The following is an 18,402-nucleotide window of genomic DNA, read 5'->3' on the forward strand; positions in this document are numbered from 1 at the left end:
TAACAGAAATCTATAATTTATAGAAGGCAAATATAAAGTACCTACCTAGTTTCTCTTAAAATAGTACTCTCTATCCGAAATGGTTAAAAATGAAGAAGTAGGAGAAGCCTTATTGCAATATCAGTCTGAGTTCAATCCCTAATCCCACCAACAGTTCCAGAACCTCAATTTAATTTCTGTCCTTTCTATAGTAATATATTTAGTATAGTATAATATAACTGAACATGAAACATGTGTACTTTAATACTCATCCTCATTGATAATTAAATAAGGAAAAGGATCACTTAAATAGTGATACTTTAACATTATAAACTTCCTGATTGCACAGTTAGATTGGCAGTTTTTATTTTTTTTATAGAGATTTTTACAGAAATCTATAATTTATAGAAGGCAAATATAAAGGACCTACCTAGTTTCTCTTAAAAAAGTACTTTCTTTCCCAAATGGTTAAAAACGAAGAAGTAGGAGAAGCCTTATTGCAATATCAGTCTGAGTTCAATCCCTAATCCCACCAACAGTTCCAGAACCTCAATTTAATTTCTGTCCTTTCTATAGTAATATATTTAGAATAGTATAATATAACTGAACATGAAACATGTGTACTTTAATACTCACCCTCTTTGATAATTAAATAAGGAATAATTAAGCAATTACATTGCAGTATTCTGGAACTGTTGTTAAATTTGGGAGTTGATCTCAGACTGATTTTGCAACTAGGCCATTCGAGTTTATGCATCAAACATTAATTTTGAACATCTGAGACCACAAGCCCAAAAATCAAAATGTCCTATTTTATTAGCAATAATATACTGTTGTCAGCTACTTTTTGAAATAATTTATATAGGTTTGTTACTAAGAATTTGAGCATTCTTAGTTCTGTTTGGTCTCCCAAAATATAAAGTCACAATATGTCCTGATGTCACTATAACTGACCAAATTGGAGCTTTAGATGATCAAATTTCCCTTTTGAGCATGCTCACAGCTTACATCTAAGCGAACTCTGCAATCAAGCCCAGATTAATAACTCCAAAGCATCACCATAAATATACATATTAATTTTTTATCCTATAAGACAACATATATAGTACAAACACCTATACTTTCTGACTGCAATGTGAATGTTTTTAAAATCTTGTACGCAATTGGGGGTATAGCTCAGTGGTAGAGCATTCAACTGCAGATCGAGAGGTCCCTGGTTCAAATCCAGGTGCCCCCTTTACCTAGCTTTTAATGTGTAAAGGTACTGAATCAATTTGCAGTTTACAGCTAGTTTGAAAGTCAAGTACAGGAAAAGCTAACACAAGTAAGAGCAAGAAAACAAAAAAAGTGAAACTTTAACATTATATACTTCCTGATAGCACAGTTAGAGTGGTAGATTTCATTTATTTGATAGAGATTTATACAGAAATCTATAATTTATAGAAGGCAAATATAAAGGACCTACCTAGTTTCTCTTAAAAAAGTACTTTCTTTCCCAAATGGTTAAAAATGAAGAAGTAGGAGAAGGCTAATTGCAATATCAGTCTGAGTTCAATCCCTAATCCCACCAACAGTTCCAGAACCTCGATTTAATTTCTGTCCTTTCTATAGTAATATATGTAGAATAGTATAATATAACTGAACATGAAACATGTGTACTTTAATACTCACCCTCATTGATAATTAAATAAGGAAAAGCATCACTTAAATAGTGATACTTTAACATTATAAACTTCCTGATAGCACAGTTAGACCGGCAGATTTCATTTTTTTGAAAGAGATTTATACAGAAATCTATAATTTATAGAAGGCAAATATAAAGGACCTACCTAGTTTCTCTTAAAAAAGTACTTTCTTTCCCAAATGGTTAAAAACGAAGAAGTAGGAGAAGCCTTTTTGCAATATCAGTCTGAGTTCAATCCCTAATCCCACCAACAGTTCCAGAACCTCGATTTAATTTCTGTCCTTTCTATAGTAATATATTTAGAATAGTATAATATAACTGAACATGAAACATGTGTACTTTAAAACTCACCCTCATTGATAATTAAATTAGGAAAAGCATCACTTAAATAATTATACTTTAACATTATACTCTTCCTGATAGCACAGTTAGAGTGGCAGATTTCATTTATTTGAAAGCGATTTTTAAAGAAAACTATAATTTATAGAAGGCAAATATAAAGGACCTACCTAGTTTCTCTTTAAAAAGTACTTTCTTTCCCAAATGGTTAAACTGAAAAAGTAGGAGAACTCTTATTGCAATATCAGTCTGAGTTCAATCCCTAATCCCACCAACAGTTCCAGAACCTCAATTTAATTTCTGTCCTTTCTATAGTAATATATTTAGAATAGTATAATATAACTGAACATGAAACATGTGTACTTTAATACTCACCCTCTCTGATAATTAAATAAGGAATTATTAGGCAATTGTATTGCAGTGTTCTGGAACTGTTGTTGTAATTGGGGGTTAATCTCAGACTAATTTTGCAACTAGGCCATTCGAGTTTATGCATCAAACATTAATTTTGAACATCTGAGCCCTCAAGCCCAAAAATCAAAATGTCCTATTTTATTAGCAATAATATACTGTTGTCAGCTACTTTTTGAAATAATTTATATAGGTTTATTGCTAAGAATTTGTATTTTCTTAGTTCTGTTTGGCCTCCCAAAATTTAAAGTCACAATATGTCCTGATGTCACTATTACTGACGAAATTGGAGCTTTAGATGATCAAAGTTCCTTTTTGAGCATGCTCACAGCTTACACCTATGTGAACTCTGCAATCAAGCCCAGATTAATAACTCCAAAGCATCACCATAAATATACATATTAATTTTTTATCCTATAAGACAACATATATAGTACAAACACCTATACTTTCTGACTGCAATGTGAATGTTTTTAAAATCTTGTACGCAATTGGGGGTATAGCTCAGTGGTAGAGCATTCAACTGCAGATCGAGAGGTCCCTGGTTCAAATCCAGGTGCCTCCTTTACCTAGCTTTTAATGTGTAAAGGTACTGAATCAATTTGCAGTTTACAGCTAGTTTGAAAGTCAAGTACAGGAAAAGCTAACACAAGTAAGAGCAAGAAAACAAAAAAAGTGAAACTTTAACATTATATACTTCCTGATAGCACAGTTAGAGTGGTAGATTTCATTTATTTGATAGAGATTTATACAGAAATCTATAATTTATAGAAGGCAAATATAAAGGACCTACCTAGTTTCTCTTAAAAAAGTACTTTCTTTCACAAATGGTTAAAAATGAAGAAGTAGGAGAAGCCTAATTGCAATATCAGTCTGAGTTCAATCCCTAATCCCACCAACAGTTCCAGAACCTCGATTTAATTTCTGTCCTTTCTATAGTAATATATGTAGAATAGTATAATATAACTGAACATGAAACATGTGTACTTTAATACTCACCCTCATTGATAATTAAATAAGGAAAAGCATCACTTAAATAGTGATACTTTAACATTATAAACTTCCTGATAGCACAGTTAGACCGGCAGAATTCATTTTTTTGAAAGAGATTTATACAGAAATCTATAATTTATAGAAGGCAAATATAAAGGACCTACCTAGTTTCTCTTAAAAAAGTACTTTCTTTCCCAAATGGTTAAAAACGAAGAAGTAGGAGAAGCCTTATTGCAATATCAGTCTGAGTTCAATCCCTAATCCCACCAACAGTTCCAGAACCTCGATTTAATTTCTGTCCTTTCTATAGTAATATATTTAGAATAGTATAATATAACTGAACATGAAACATGTGTACTTTAAAACTCAACCTCATTGATTATTAAATTAGGAAAAGCATCACTTAAATAATGATACTTTAACATTATACTCTTCCTGATAGCACAGTTAGAGTGGCAGATTTCATTTATTTGAAAGCGATTTTTAAAGAAAACTATAATTTATAGAAGGCAAATATAAAGGACCTACCTAGTTTCTCTTTAAAAAGTACTTTCTTTCCCAAATGGTTAAACTGAAAAAGTAGGAGAACTCTTATTGCAATATCAGTCTGAGTTCAATCCCTAATCCCACCAACAGTTCCAGAACCTCAATTTAATTTCTGTCCTTTCTATAGTAATATATTTAGAATAGTATAATATAACTGAACATGAAACATGTGTACTTTAATACTCACCCTCTCTGATAATTAAATAAGGAATTATTAGGCAATTGTATTGCAGTGTTCTGGAACTGTTGTTGTAATTGGGGGTTAATCTCAGACTAATTTTGCAACTAGACCATTCGAGTTTATGCATCAAACATTAATTTTGAACATCTGAGCCCTCAAGCCCAAAAATCAAAATGTCCTATTTTATTAGCAATAATATACTGTTGTCAGCTTCTTTTTGAAATAATTTATATAGGTTTATTGCTAAGAATTTGTATTTTCTTAGTTCTGTTTGGCCTCCCAAAATTTAAAGTCACAATATGTCCTGATGTCACTATTACTGACGAAATTGGAGCTTTAGATGATCAAAGTTCCTTTTTGAGCATGCTCACAGCTTACACCTATGTGAACTCTGCAATCAAGCCCAGATTAATAACTCCAAAGCATCACCATAAATATACATATTAATTTTTTATCCTATAAGACAACATATATAGTTCAAACACCTATACTTTCTGACTGCAATGTGAATGTTTTTAAAATCTTGTACGCGATTGGGGTATAGCTCAGTGGTAGAGCATTCAACTGCAGATCGAGAGGTCCCTGGTTCAAATCCAGGTGCCCCCTTTACCTAGCTTTTAATGTGTAAAGGTACTGAATCAGTTTGCAGTTTACAGCTAGTTTGAAAGTCAAGTACAGGAAAAGCTAACACAAGTAAGAGCAAGAAAACAAAAAAAGTGAAACTTTAACATTATATACTTCCTGATAGCACAGTTAGAGTGGTAAATTTCATTTATTTGATAGAGATTTATACAGAAATCTATAATTTATAGAAGGCAAATATAAAGGACCTACCTAGTTTCTCTTAAAAAAGTACTTTCTTTCCCAAATGGTTAAAAATGAAGAAGTAGGAGAAGCCTAATTGCAATATCAGTCTGAGTTCAATCCCTAATCCCACCAACAGTTCCAGAACCTCGATTTAATTTCTGTCCTTTCTATAGTAATATATGTAGAATAGTATAATATAACTGAACATGAAACATGTGTACTTTAATACTCACCCTCATTGATAATTAAATAAGGAAAAGCATCACTTAAATAGTGATACTTTAACATTATAAACTTCCTGATAGCACAGTTAGACCGGCAGATTTCATTTTTTTGAAAGAGATTTATACAGAAATCTATAATTTATAGAAGGCAAATATAAAGGACCTACCTAGTTTCTCTTAAAAAAGTACTTTCTTTCCCAAATGGTTAAAAACGAAGAAGTAGGAGAAGCCTTATTGCAATATCAGTCTGAGTTCAATCCCTAATCCCACCAACAGTTCCAGAACCTCGATTTAATTTCTGTCCTTTCTATAGTAATATATTTAGAATAGTATAATATAACTGAACATGAAACATGTGTACTTTAAAACTCACCCTCATTGATAATTAAATTAGGAAAAGCATCACTTAAATAATGATACTTTAACATTATACTCTTCCTGATAGCACAGTTAGAGTGGCAGATTTCATTTATTTGAAAGCGATTTTTAAAGAAAACTATAATTTATAGAAGGCAAATATAAAGGACCTACCTAGTTTCTCTTTAAAAAGTACTTTCTTTCCCAAATGGTTAAACTGAAAAAGTAGGAGAACTCTTATTGCAATATCAGTCTGAGTTCAATCCCTAATCCCACCAACAGTTCCAGAACCTCAATTTAATTTCTGTCCTTTCTATAGTAATATATTTAGAATAGTATAATATAACTGAACATGAAACATGTGTACTTTAATACTCACCCTCTCTGATAATTAAATAAGGAATTATTAGGCAATTGTATTGCAGTGTTCTGGAACTGTTGTTGTAATTGGGGGTTAATCTCAGACTAATTTTGCAACTAGGCCATTCGAGTTTATGCATCAAACATTAATTTTGAACATCTGAGCCCTCAAGCCCAAAAATCAAAATGTCCTATTTTATTAGCAATAATATACTGTTGTCAGCTACTTTTTGAAATAATTTATATAGGTTTATTGCTAAGAATTTGTATTTTCTTAGTTCTGTTTGGCCTCCCAAAATTTAAAGTCACAATATGTCCTGATGTCACTATTACTGACGAAATTGGAGCTTTAGATGATCAAAGTTCCTTTTTGAGCATGCTCACAGCTTACACCTATGTGAACTCTGCAATCAAGCCCAGATTAATAACTCCAAAAGCATCACCATAAATATACATATTAATTTTTTATCCTATAAGACAACATATATAGTACAAACACCTATACTTTCTGACTGCAATGTGAATGTTTTTAAAATCTTGTACACAGTAGGGGGTATAGCTCAGTGGTAGAGCATTCAACTGCAGATCAAGAGGTCCCTGGTTCAAATCCAGGTGCCCCCTTTACCTAGCTTTTAATGTGTAAAGGTACTGAATCAATTTGCAGTTTACAGCTAGTTTGAAACTCAAGTACAGGAAAAGCTAACACAAGTAAGAGCAAAAAAAGGGAAACTTTAACATTATATACTTCCTGATAGCACAGTTATAGTGGTAGATTTCATTTTTTTAATAGAGATTTTAACAGAAATCTATAATTTATAGAAGGCAAATATAAAGGACCTACCTAGTTTTTCTTAAAATAGTACTCTCTTTCCGAAATGGTTAAAAATGAAGAAGTAGGAGAAGCCTTATTGCAATATCGTTCTGAGTTCAATCCCTAATCCCACCAACAGTTCCAGAACCTCAATTTAATTTCTGTCCTTTCTATAGTAATATATTTAGAATAGTATAATATAACTGAACATGAAACATGTGTACTTTAATACTCACCCTCATTGATAATTAAATAAGGAAAGGCATCACTTAAAGAGTGATACTTTAACATTATAAACTTCCTGATAGCACAGTTAGAGTGGCAGATTTCATTTTTTTGATAGAGATTTATACAGAAATCTATAATTTATAGAAGGCAAATATAAAGGACCTACCTAGTTTCTCTTAAAAAAGTACTTTCTTTCCCAAATGGTTAAAAACGAAGAAGTAGGAGAAGCCTTATTGCAATATCAGTCTGAGTTCAATCCCTAATCCCACCAACAGTTCCAGAACCTCGATTTAATTTCTGTCCTTTCTATAGTAATATATTTAGAATAGTATACTATAACTGAACATGAAACATGTGTACTTTAATACTCACCCTCATTGATAATTAAATAAGGAAAAGTATCACTTAAATAGTGATACTTTAACATTATAAACTTCCTGATTGCACAGTTAGATTGGCAGTTTTTATTTTTTTTATAGAGATTTTTACAGAAATCTATAATTTATAGAAGGCAAATATAAAGGACCTACCTAGTTTCTCTTAAAAAAGTACTTTCTTTCCCAAATGGTTAAACTGAAGAAGTAGGAGAAGCCTTATTGCAATATCAGTCTGATTTCAATCCTTAATCCCACCATCAGTTCCAGAACCTCAATTTAATTTCTGTCCTTTCTATAGTAATATATTTAGAATAGTATAATATAACTGAACATGAAACATGTGTACTTTAATACTCACCCTCTCTGATAATTAAATAAGGAATTATTAAGCAATTATATTGCAGTGTTCTGGAACTGTTGTTATAATTGGGGGTTAATCTCAGACTAATTTTGCAACTAGGCCATTCGAGTTTATGCATCAAACATTATTTTTGAACACCTGAGCCCACAAGCCCAAAAATCAAAATGTCCTATTTTATTAGCAATAATATACTGTTGTCAGCTTCTTTTTGAAATAATTTATATAGGTTTATTGCTAAGAATTTGTATTTTCTTAGTTCTGTTTGGCCTCCCAAAATTTAAAGTCACAATATGTCCTGATGTCACTATTACTGACGAAATTGGAGCTTTAGATGATCAAAGTTCCTTTTTGAGCATGCTCACAGCTTACACCTATGTGAACTCTGCAATCAAGCCCAGATTAATAACTCCAAAGCATCACCATAAATATACATATTAATTTTTTATCCTATAAGACAACATATATAGTACAAACACCTATACTTTCTGACTGCAATGTGAATGTTTTTAAAATCTTGTACGTAATAGGGGGTATAGCTCAGTGGTAGAGCATTCGACTGCAGATCGAGAGGTCCATGGTTCAAATCTAGGTGCCCCCTTTACCTAGCTTTTAATGTGTAAAGGTACTGAATCAATTTGCAGTTTACAGCTAGTTTGAAACTCAAGTACAGGAAAAGCTAACACAAGTAAGAGCAAGAAAACAAAAAAAGTGAAACTTTAACATTATATACTTCCTGATAGCACAGTTAGAGTGGTAGATTTCATTTTTTTATATAGAGATTTTAACAGAAATCTATAATTTATAGAAGGCAAATATAAAGTACTTACCTAGATTCTCTTAAAATAGTACTTTCTTTCCGAAATGGTTAAAAATGAAGAAGTAGGAGAAGCCTTATTGCAATATCAGTCTGAGTTCAATCCCTAATCCCACCAACAGTTCCAGAACCTCAATTTAATTTCTGTCCTTTCTATAGTAATATATTTAGAATAGTATAATATAACTGAACATGAAACATGTGTACTTTAATACTCACCCTCATTGATAATTAAATAAGGAAAAGCATTACTTAAATAGTGATACTTTAACATTATAAACTTCCTGATAGCACAGTTAGACCGGCAGATTTCATTTTTTTGAAAGAGATTTATACAGAAATCTATAATTTATAGAAGGCAAATATAAAGCACCTACCTAGTTTCTCTTAAAAAAGTACTTTCTTTCCCAAATGGTTAAAAACGAAGAAGTAGGAGAAGCCTTATTGCAATATCAGTCTGAGTTCAATCCCTAATCCCACCAACAGTTCCAGAACCTCGATTTAATTTCTGTCCTTTCTATAGTAATATATTTAGAATAGTATAATATAACTGAACATGAAACATGTGTACTTTAAAACTCACCCTCATTGATAATTAAATTAGGAAAAGCATCACTTAAATAATGATACTTTAACATTATACTCTTCCTGATAGCACAGTTAGAGTGGCAGATTTCATTTATTTGAAAGCGATTTTTAAAGAAAACTATAATTTATAGAAGGCAAATATAAAGGACCTACCTAGTTTCTCTTTAAAAAGTACTTTCTTTCCCAAATGGTTAAACTGAAAAAGTAGGAGAACTCTTATTGCAATATCAGTCTGAGTTCAATCCCTAATCCCACCAACAGTTCCAGAACCTCAATTTAATTTCTGTCCTTTCTATAGTAATATATTTAGAATAGTATAATATAACTGAACATGAAACATGTGTACTTTAATACTCACCCTCTCTGATAATTAAATAAGGAATTATTAGGCAATTGTATTGCAGTGTTCTGGAACTGTTGTTGTAATTGGGGGTTAATCTCAGACTAATTTTGCAACTAGGCCATTCGAGTTTATGCATCAAACATTAATTTTGAACATCTGAGCCCTCAAGCCCAAAAATCAAAATGTCCTATTTTATTAGCAATAATATACTGTTGTCAGCTACTTTTTGAAATAATTTATATAGGTTTATTGCTAAGAATTTGTATTTTCTTAGTTCTGTTTGGCCTCCCAAAATTTAAAGTCACAATATGTCCTGATGTCACTATTACTGATGAAATTGGAGCTTTAGATGATCAAAGTTCCTTTTTGAGCATGCTCACAGCTTACACCTATGTGAACTCTGCAATCAAGCCCAGATTAATAACTCCAAAGCATCACCATAAATATACATATTAATTTTTTATCCTATAAGACAACATATATAGTACAAACACCTATACTTTCTGACTGCAATGTGAATGTTTTTAAAATCTTGTACGCAATAGGGGGTATAGCTCAGTGGTAGAGCATTCAACTGCAGATCAAGAGGTCCCTGGTTCAAATCCAGGTGCCCCCTTTACCTAGCTTTTAATGTGTAAAGGTACTGAATCAATCTGCAGTTTACAGCTAGTTTGAAACTCAAGTACAGGAAAAGCTAACACAAGTAAGAGCAAGAAATAAAAAAAAGTGAATCTTTAACATTATAAACTTCCTGATAGCACAGTTAGAGTGGTAGATTTCATTTTTTTGACAGAGATTTTAACAGAAATCTATAATTTATAGAAGGCAAATATAAAGTACCTACCTAGTTTCTCTTAAAATAGTACTCTCTATCCGAAATGGTTAAAAATGAAGAAGTAGGAGAAGCCTTATTGCAATATCAGTCTGAGTTCAATCCCAAATCCCACGAACACTTCCAGAACCTCAATTTAATTTCTGTCCTTTCTATAGTAATATATTTAGAATAGTATAATATAACTGAACATGAAACATGTGTACTTTAATACTCACCCTCATTGATAATTAAATAAGGAAAAGCATCACTTAAATAGTGATACTTTAACATTATAAACTTCCTGATTGCACAGTTAGATTGGCAGTTTTTATTTTTTTTATAGAGATTTTTACAGAAATCTATAATTTATAGAAGGCAAATATAAAGGACCTACCTAGTTTCTCTTAAAAAAGTACTTTCTTTCCCAAATGGTTAAACTGAAGAAGTAGGAGAAGCCTTATTGCAATATCAGTCTGAGTTCAATCCCTAATCCCACCATCAGTTCCAGAACCTCAATTTAATTTCTGTCCTTTCTATAGTAATATATTTAGAATAGTATAATATAACTGAACATGAAACATGTGTACTTTAATACTCACCCTCTTTGATAATTAAATAAGGAATTATTAAGCAATTATATTGCAGTGTTCTGGAACTGTTGTTATAATTGGGGGTTAATCTCAGACTAATTTTGCAACTAGGCCATTCGAGTTTATGTATCAAACATTATTTTTGAACACCTGAGCCCACAAGCCCAAAAATCAAAATGTCCTATTTTATTAGCAATAATATACTGTTGTCAGCTTCTTTTTGAAATAATTTATATAGGTTTATTGCTAAGAATTTGTATTTTCTTAGTTCTGTTTGGCCTCCCAAAATTTAAAGTCACAATATGTCCTGATGTCACTATTACTGATGAAATTGGAGCTTTAGATGATCAAAGTTCCTTTTTGAGCATGCTCACAGCTTACACCTATGTGAACTCTGCAATCAAGCCCAGATTAATAACTCCAAAGCATCACCATAAATATACTTATTAATTTTTTATCCTATAAGACAACATATATAGTACAAACACCTATACTTTCTGACTGCAATGTGAATGTTTTTAAAAGCTTGTACGCAATTGGGGGTATAGCTCAGTGGTAGAGCATTCGACTGCAGATCGAGAGGTCCCTGGTTCAAATCCAGGTGCCCCCTTTACCTAGCTTTTAATGTGTAAAGGTACTGAATCAATTTGCAGTTTACAGCTAGTTTGAAACTCAAGTACAGGAAAAGCTAACACAAGTAAGAGCAAGAAAACAAAAAAAGTGAAACTTTAACATTATATACTTCCTGATAGCACAGTTAGAGTGGTAGATTTCATTTTTTTGATAGAGATTTTAACAGAAATCTATAATTTATAGAAGGCAAATATAAAGTACTTACCTAGATTCTCTTAAAATAGTACTTTCTTTCCGAAATGGTTAAAAATGAAGAAGTAGGAGAAGCCTTATTGCAATATCAGTCTGAGTTCAATCCCTAATCCCACCAACAGTTCCAGAACCTCAATTTAATTTCTGTCCTTTCTATAGTAATATATTTAGAATAGTATAATATAACTGAACATGAAACATGTGTACTTTAATACTCACCCTCATTGATAATTAAATAAGGAAAAGCATCACTTAAATAGTGATACTTTAACATTATAAACTTCCTGATAGCACAGTTAGACCGGCAGATTTCATTTTTTTGAAAGAGATTTATACAGAAATCTATAATTTATAGAAGGCAAATATAAAGGAACTACCTAGTTTCTCTTAAAAAAGTACTTTCTTTCCCAAATGGTTAAAAACGAAGAAGTAGGAGAAGCCTTATTGCAATATCAGTCTGAGTTCAATCCCTAATCCCACCAACAGTTCCAGAACCTCGATTTGATTTCTGTCCTTTCTATAGTAATATATTTAGAATAGTATAATATAACTGAACATGAAACATGTGTACTTTAAAACTCACCCTCATTGATAATTAAATTAGGAAAAGCATCACTTAAATAATGATACTTTAACATTATACTCTTCCTGATAGCACAGTTAGAGTGGCAGATTTCATTTATTTGAAAGCGATTTTTAAAGAAAACTATAATTTATAGAAGGCAAATATAAAGGACCTACCTAGTTTCTCTTTAAAAAGTACTTTCTTTCCCAAATGGTTAAACTGAAAAAGTAGGAGAACTCTTATTGCAATATCAGTCTGAGTTCAATCCCTAATCCCACCAACAGTTCCAGAACCTCAATTTAATTTCTGTCCTTTCTATAGTAATATATTTAGAATAGTATAATATAACTGAACATGAAACATGTGTACTTTAATACTCACCCTCTCTGATAATTAAATAAGGAATTATTAGGCAATTGTATTGCAGTGTTCTGGAACTGTTGTTGTAATTGGGGGTTAATCTCAGACTAATTTTGCAACTAGGCCATTCGAGTTTATGCATCAAACATTAATTTTGAACATCTGAGCCCTCAAGCCCAAAAATCAAAATGTCCTATTTTATTAGCAATAATATACTGTTGTCAGCTACTTTTTGAAATAATTTATATAGGTTTATTGCTAAGAATTTGTATTTTCTTAGTTCTGTTTGGCCTCCCAAAATTTAAAGTCACAATATGTCCTGATGTCACTATTACTGATGAAATTGGAGCTTTAGATGATCAAAGTTCCTTTTTGAGCATGCTCACAGCTTACACCTATGTGAACTCTGCAATCAAGCCCAGATTAATAACTCCAAAGCATCACCATAAATATACATATTAATTTTTTAACCTATAAGACAACATATATAGTACAAACACCTATACTTTCTGACTGCAATGTGAATGTTTTTAAAATCTTGTATGCAATAGTGGGTATAGCTCGGTGGTAGAGCATTCGACTGCAGATCGAGAAGTCCCTGGTTCAAATCCAGGTGCCCCCTTTACCTAGCTTTTAATGTGTAAAGGTACTGAATCAATTTGCAGTTTACAGCTAGTTTGAAACTCAAGTACAGGAAAAGCTAACACAAGTAAGAGCAAGAAAACAAAAAAGTGAAACTTTAACATTATATACTTCCTGATAGCACAGTTAGAGTGGTAGATTTCATTTTTTTGATAGAGATTTTAACAGAAATCTATAATTTATAGAAGGCAAATATGAAGTACTTACCTAGATTCTCTTAAAATAGTACTTTCTTTCCGAAATGGTTAAAAATGAAGAAGTAGGAGAAGCCTTATTGCAATATCAGTCTGAGTTCAATCCCTAATCCCACCAACAGTTCCAGAACCTCAATTTAATTTCTGTCCTTTCTATAGTAATATATTTAGAATAGTATAATATAACTGAACATGAAACATGTGTACTTTAATACTCACCCTCATTGATAATTAAATAAGGAAAAGCATCACTTAAATAGTGATACTTTAACATTATAAACTTCCTGATAGCACAGTTAGACGGCAGATTTCATTTTTTTGAAAGAGATTTATACAGAAATCTATAATTTATAGAAGGCAAATATAAAGCACCTACCTAGTTTCTCTTAAAAAAGTACTTTCTTTCCCAAATGATTAAAAACGAAGAAGTAGGAGAAGCCTTATTGCAATATCAGTCTGAGTTCAATCCCTAATCCCACCAACAGTTCCAGAACCTCGATTTAATTTCTGTCCTTTCTATAGTAATATATTTACAATAGTATAATATAACTGAACATGAAACATGTGTACTTTAAAACTCACCCTCATTGATAATTAAATAAGGAAAAGCATCACTGAAATAGTGATACTTTAACATTATAAACTTCCTGATTGCACAGTTAGATTGGCAGTTTTTATTTTTTTTATAGAGATTTTTACAGAAATCTATAATTTATAGAAGGCAAATATAAAGGACCTACCTAGTTTCTCTTAAAAAAGTACTTTCTTTCCCAAATGGTTAAAAACGAAGAAGTAGGAGAAGCCTTATTGCAATATCAGTCTGAGTTCAATCCCTAATCCCACCAACAGTTCCAGAACCTCGATTTAATTTCTGTCCTTTCTATAGTAATATATTTAGAATAGTATAATATAACTGAACATGAAACATGTGTACTTTAATACTCACCCTCATTGATAATTAAATAAGGAAAAGCATCACTTAAATAGTGATACTTTAACATTATAAACTTCCTGATTGCACAGTTAGATTGGCAGTTTTTATTTTTTTTATAGAGATTTTTACAGAAATCTATAATTTATAAAAGGCAAATATAAAGAACCTACCTAGTTTCTCTTAAAAAAGTACTTTCTTTCCCAAATGGTTAAACTGAAGAAGAAGGAGAAGCCTTATTGCAATATCAGTCTGAGTTCAATCCCTAATCCCACCATCAGTTCCAGAACCTCTATTTAATTTCTGTCCTTTCTATAGTAATATATTTAGAATAGTATAATATAACTGAACATGAAACATGGGTACTTTAATACTCACCCTCTTTGATAATTAAATAAGGAATTATTAAGCAATTATATTGCAGTGTTCTGGAACAGTTGTTATAATTGGGGGTTAATCTCAGACTAATTTTGCAACTAGGCCATTCGAGTTTATGCATCAAACATTATTTTTGAACACCTGAGCCCACAAGCCCAAAAATAAAAATGTCCTATTTTATTAGCAATAATATACTGTTGTCAGCTTCTTTTTGAAATAATTTATATAGGTTTATTGCTAAGAATTTGTATTTTCTTAGTTCTGTTTGGCCTCCGAAAATTTAAAGTCACAATATGTCCTGATGTCACTATTACTGATGAAATTGGAGCTTTAGATGATCAAAGTTCCTTTTTGAGCATGCTCACAGCTTACACCTATGTGAACTCTGCAATCAAGCCCAGATTAATAACTCCAAAGCATCACCATAAATATACATATTAATTTTTTATCCTATAAGACAACATATATAGTACAAACACCTATACTTTCTGACTGCAATGTGAATGTTTTTAAAATCTTGTACGCAATAGGGGGAATAGCTCAGTGGTAGAGCATTCGACTGCAGATCAAGAGGTCCATGGTTCAAATCCAGGTGCCCCCTTTACCTAGCTTTTAATGTGTAAAGGTACTGAATCAATTTGAAGTTTACAGCTAGTTTGAAACTCAAGTACAGGAAAAGCTAACACAAGTAAGAGCAAGAAAACAAAAAAAGTGAAACTTTAACATTATATACTTCCTGATAGCACAGTTAGAGTGGTAGATTTAATTTTTTTGATAGAGATTTTAACAGAAATCTATAATTTATAGAAGGCAAATATAAAGTACTTACCTAGATTCTCTTAAAATAGTACTTTCTTTCCGAAATGGTTAAAAATGAAGAAGTAGGAGAAGCCTTATTGCAATATCAGTTTGAGTTCAATCCCTAATCGCACCAACTGTTCCAGAACCTCAATTTAATTTCTGTCCTTTCTATAGTAATATATTTAGAATAGTATAATATAACTGAACATGAAACATGTGTACTTTAATACTCACCCTCATTGATAATTAAATAAGGAAAAGCATCACTTAAATAGTGATACTTTAACATTATAAACTTCCTGATAGCACAGTTAGACCGGCAGATTTCATTTTTTTGAAAGAGATTTATACAGAAATCTATAATTTATAGAAGGCAAATATAAAGCACCTACCTAGTTTCTCTTAAAAAAGTACTTTCTTTCCCAAATGGTTAAAAACGAAGAAGTAGGAGAAGCCTTATTGCAATATCAGTCTGAGTTCAATCCCTAATCCCACCAACAGTTCCAGAACCTCGATTTAATTTCTGTCCTTTCTATAGTAATATATTTAGAATAGTATAATATAACTGAACATGAAACATGTGTACTTTAAAACTCACCCTCATTGATAATTAAATTAGGAAAAGCATCACTTAAATAATGATACTTTAACATTATACTCTTCCTGATAGCACAGTTAGAGTGGCAGATTTCATTTATTTGAAAGCGATTTTTAAAGAAAACTATAATTTATAGAAGGCAAATATAAAGGACCTACCTAGTTTCTCTTTAATAAGTACTTTCTTTACCAAATGGTTAAACTGAAAAAGTAGGAGAACTCTTATTGCAATATCAGTCTGAGTTCAATCCCTAATCCCACCAACAGTTCCAGAACCTCAATTTAATTTCTGTCCTTTCTATAGTAATATATTTAGAATAGTATAATATAACTGAACATGAAACATGTGTACTTTAATACTCACCCTCATTGATAATTAAATAAGGAAAAGCATCACTTAAATAGTGATACTTTAACATTATAAACTTCCTGATAGCACAGTTAGACCGGCAGATTTCATTTTTTTGAAAGAGATTTATACAGAAATCTATAATTTATAGAAGGCAAATATAAAGGAACTACCTAGTTTCTCTTAAAAAAGTACTTTCTTTCCCAAATGGTTAAAAACGAAGAAGTAGGAGAAGCCTTATTGCAATATCAGTCTGAGTTCAATCCCTAATCCCACCAACAGTTCCAGAACCTCAATTTGATTTCTGTCCTTTCTATAGTAATATATTTAGAATAGTATAATATAACTGAACATGAAACATGTGTACTTTAAAACTCACCCTCATTGATAATTAAATTAGGAAAAGCATCACTTAAATAATGATACTTTAACATTATACTCTTCCTGATAGCACAGTTAGAGTGGCAGATTTCATTTATTTGAAAGCGATTTTTAAAGAAAACTATAATTTATAGAAGGCAAATATAAAGGACCTACCTAGTTTCTCTTTAAAAAGTACTTTCTTTCCCAAATGGTTAAACTGAAAAAGTAGGAGAACTCTTATTGCAATATCAGTCTGAGTTCAATCCCTAATCCCACCAACAGTTCCAGAACCTCAATTTAATTTCTGTCCTTTCTATAGTAATATATTTAGAATAGTATAATATAACTGAACATGAAACATGTGTACTTTAATACTCACCCTCTCTGATATTTAAATAAGGAATTATTAGGCAATTGTATTGCAGTGTTCTGGAACTGTTGTTGTAATTGGGGGTTAATCTCAGACTAATTTTGCAACTAGGCCATTCGAGTTTATACATCAAACATTAATTTTGAACATCTGAGCCCTCAAGCCCAAAAATCAAAATGTCCTATTTTATTAGCAATAATATACTGTTGTCAGCTACTTTTTGAAATAATTTATATAGGTTTATTGCTAAGAATTTGTATTTTCTTAGTTCTGTTTGGCCTCCCAAAATTTAAAGTCACAATATGTCCTGATGTCACTATTACTGACGAAATTGGAGCTTTAGATGATCAAAGTTCCTTTTTGAGCATGCTCACAGCTTACACCTATGTGAACTCTGCAATCAAGCCCAGATTAATAACTCCAAAGCATCACCATAAATATACATATTAATTTTTTATCCTATAAGACAACATATATAGTACAAACACCTATACTTTCTGACTGCAATGTGAATGTTTTTAAAATCTTGTACGCAATAGTGGGTATAGCTCAGTGGTAGAGCATTCGACTGCAGATCGAGAGGTCCATGGTTCAAATCCAGGTGCCCCCTTTACCTAGCTTTTAATGTGTAAAGGTACTGAATCAATTTGCAGTTTACAGCTAGTTTGAAACTCAAGTACAGGAAAAGCTAACACAAGTAAGAGCAAGAAAACAAAAAAGTGAAACTTTAACATTATATACTTCCTGATAGCACAGATAGAGTGGTAATTTCATTTTTTTGATAGAGATTTTAACAGAAATCTATAATTTATAGAAGGCAAATATAAAGTACTTACCTAGATTCTCTTAAAATAGTACTTTCTTTCCGAAATGGTTAAAAATGAAGAAGTAGGAGAAGCCTTATTGCAATATCAGTCTGAGTTCAATCCCTAATCCCACCAACTGTTCCAGAACCTCAATTTAATTTCTGTCCTTTCTATAGTAATATATTTAGAATAGTATAATATAACTGAACATGAAACATGTGTACTTTAATACTCACCCTCATTGATAATTAAATAAGGAAAAGCATCACTTAAATAGTGATACTTTAACATTATAAACTTCCTGATAGCACAGTTAGACCGGCAGATTTCATTTTTTTGAAAGAGATTTATACAGAAATCTATAATTTATAGAAGGCAAATATAAAGCACCTACCTAGTTTCTCTTAAAAAAGT

General features: G+C 31.4%; 10 non-coding genes across 10 annotated transcripts; all 10 read left to right on the forward strand.

Annotated features, from left to right (window-relative positions):
- The first annotated feature begins 1,144 nt into the window (after window positions 1–1,144).
- TRNAC-GCA (transfer RNA cysteine (anticodon GCA)) lies at window positions 1,145–1,216 on the forward strand. The gene has a single exon. It is a non-coding gene; the product is annotated as a tRNA-Cys (tRNA).
- A 1,690-nt stretch (window positions 1,217–2,906) lies between these two features.
- On the forward strand, window positions 2,907–2,978 carry TRNAC-GCA (transfer RNA cysteine (anticodon GCA)). Its single transcript has one exon. It is a non-coding gene; the product is annotated as a tRNA-Cys (tRNA).
- Window positions 2,979–4,667: 1,689 nt separating this feature from the next.
- Window positions 4,668–4,739, forward strand: TRNAC-GCA (transfer RNA cysteine (anticodon GCA)). The gene has a single exon. It is a non-coding gene; the product is annotated as a tRNA-Cys (tRNA).
- A 1,691-nt stretch (window positions 4,740–6,430) lies between these two features.
- Window positions 6,431–6,502, forward strand: TRNAC-GCA (transfer RNA cysteine (anticodon GCA)). Its single transcript has one exon. It is a non-coding gene; the product is annotated as a tRNA-Cys (tRNA).
- A 1,682-nt stretch (window positions 6,503–8,184) lies between these two features.
- On the forward strand, window positions 8,185–8,256 carry TRNAC-GCA (transfer RNA cysteine (anticodon GCA)). Its single transcript has one exon. It is a non-coding gene; the product is annotated as a tRNA-Cys (tRNA).
- A 1,691-nt stretch (window positions 8,257–9,947) lies between these two features.
- TRNAC-GCA (transfer RNA cysteine (anticodon GCA)) lies at window positions 9,948–10,019 on the forward strand. The gene has a single exon. It is a non-coding gene; the product is annotated as a tRNA-Cys (tRNA).
- A 1,326-nt stretch (window positions 10,020–11,345) lies between these two features.
- On the forward strand, window positions 11,346–11,417 carry TRNAC-GCA (transfer RNA cysteine (anticodon GCA)). Its single transcript has one exon. It is a non-coding gene; the product is annotated as a tRNA-Cys (tRNA).
- Window positions 11,418–13,107: 1,690 nt separating this feature from the next.
- TRNAC-GCA (transfer RNA cysteine (anticodon GCA)) lies at window positions 13,108–13,179 on the forward strand. Its single transcript has one exon. It is a non-coding gene; the product is annotated as a tRNA-Cys (tRNA).
- Window positions 13,180–15,231: 2,052 nt separating this feature from the next.
- TRNAC-GCA (transfer RNA cysteine (anticodon GCA)) lies at window positions 15,232–15,303 on the forward strand. Its single transcript has one exon. It is a non-coding gene; the product is annotated as a tRNA-Cys (tRNA).
- A 2,417-nt stretch (window positions 15,304–17,720) lies between these two features.
- On the forward strand, window positions 17,721–17,792 carry TRNAC-GCA (transfer RNA cysteine (anticodon GCA)). Its single transcript has one exon. It is a non-coding gene; the product is annotated as a tRNA-Cys (tRNA).
- Window positions 17,793–18,402: the final 610 nt, after the last annotated feature.

This window comes from Taudactylus pleione, unplaced genomic scaffold (assembly GCF_031769625.1).
Source record: "Taudactylus pleione unplaced genomic scaffold, aTauple2 ptg000021l, whole genome shotgun sequence".
Lineage (NCBI taxonomy): Eukaryota > Metazoa > Chordata > Amphibia > Anura > Myobatrachidae > Taudactylus > Taudactylus pleione.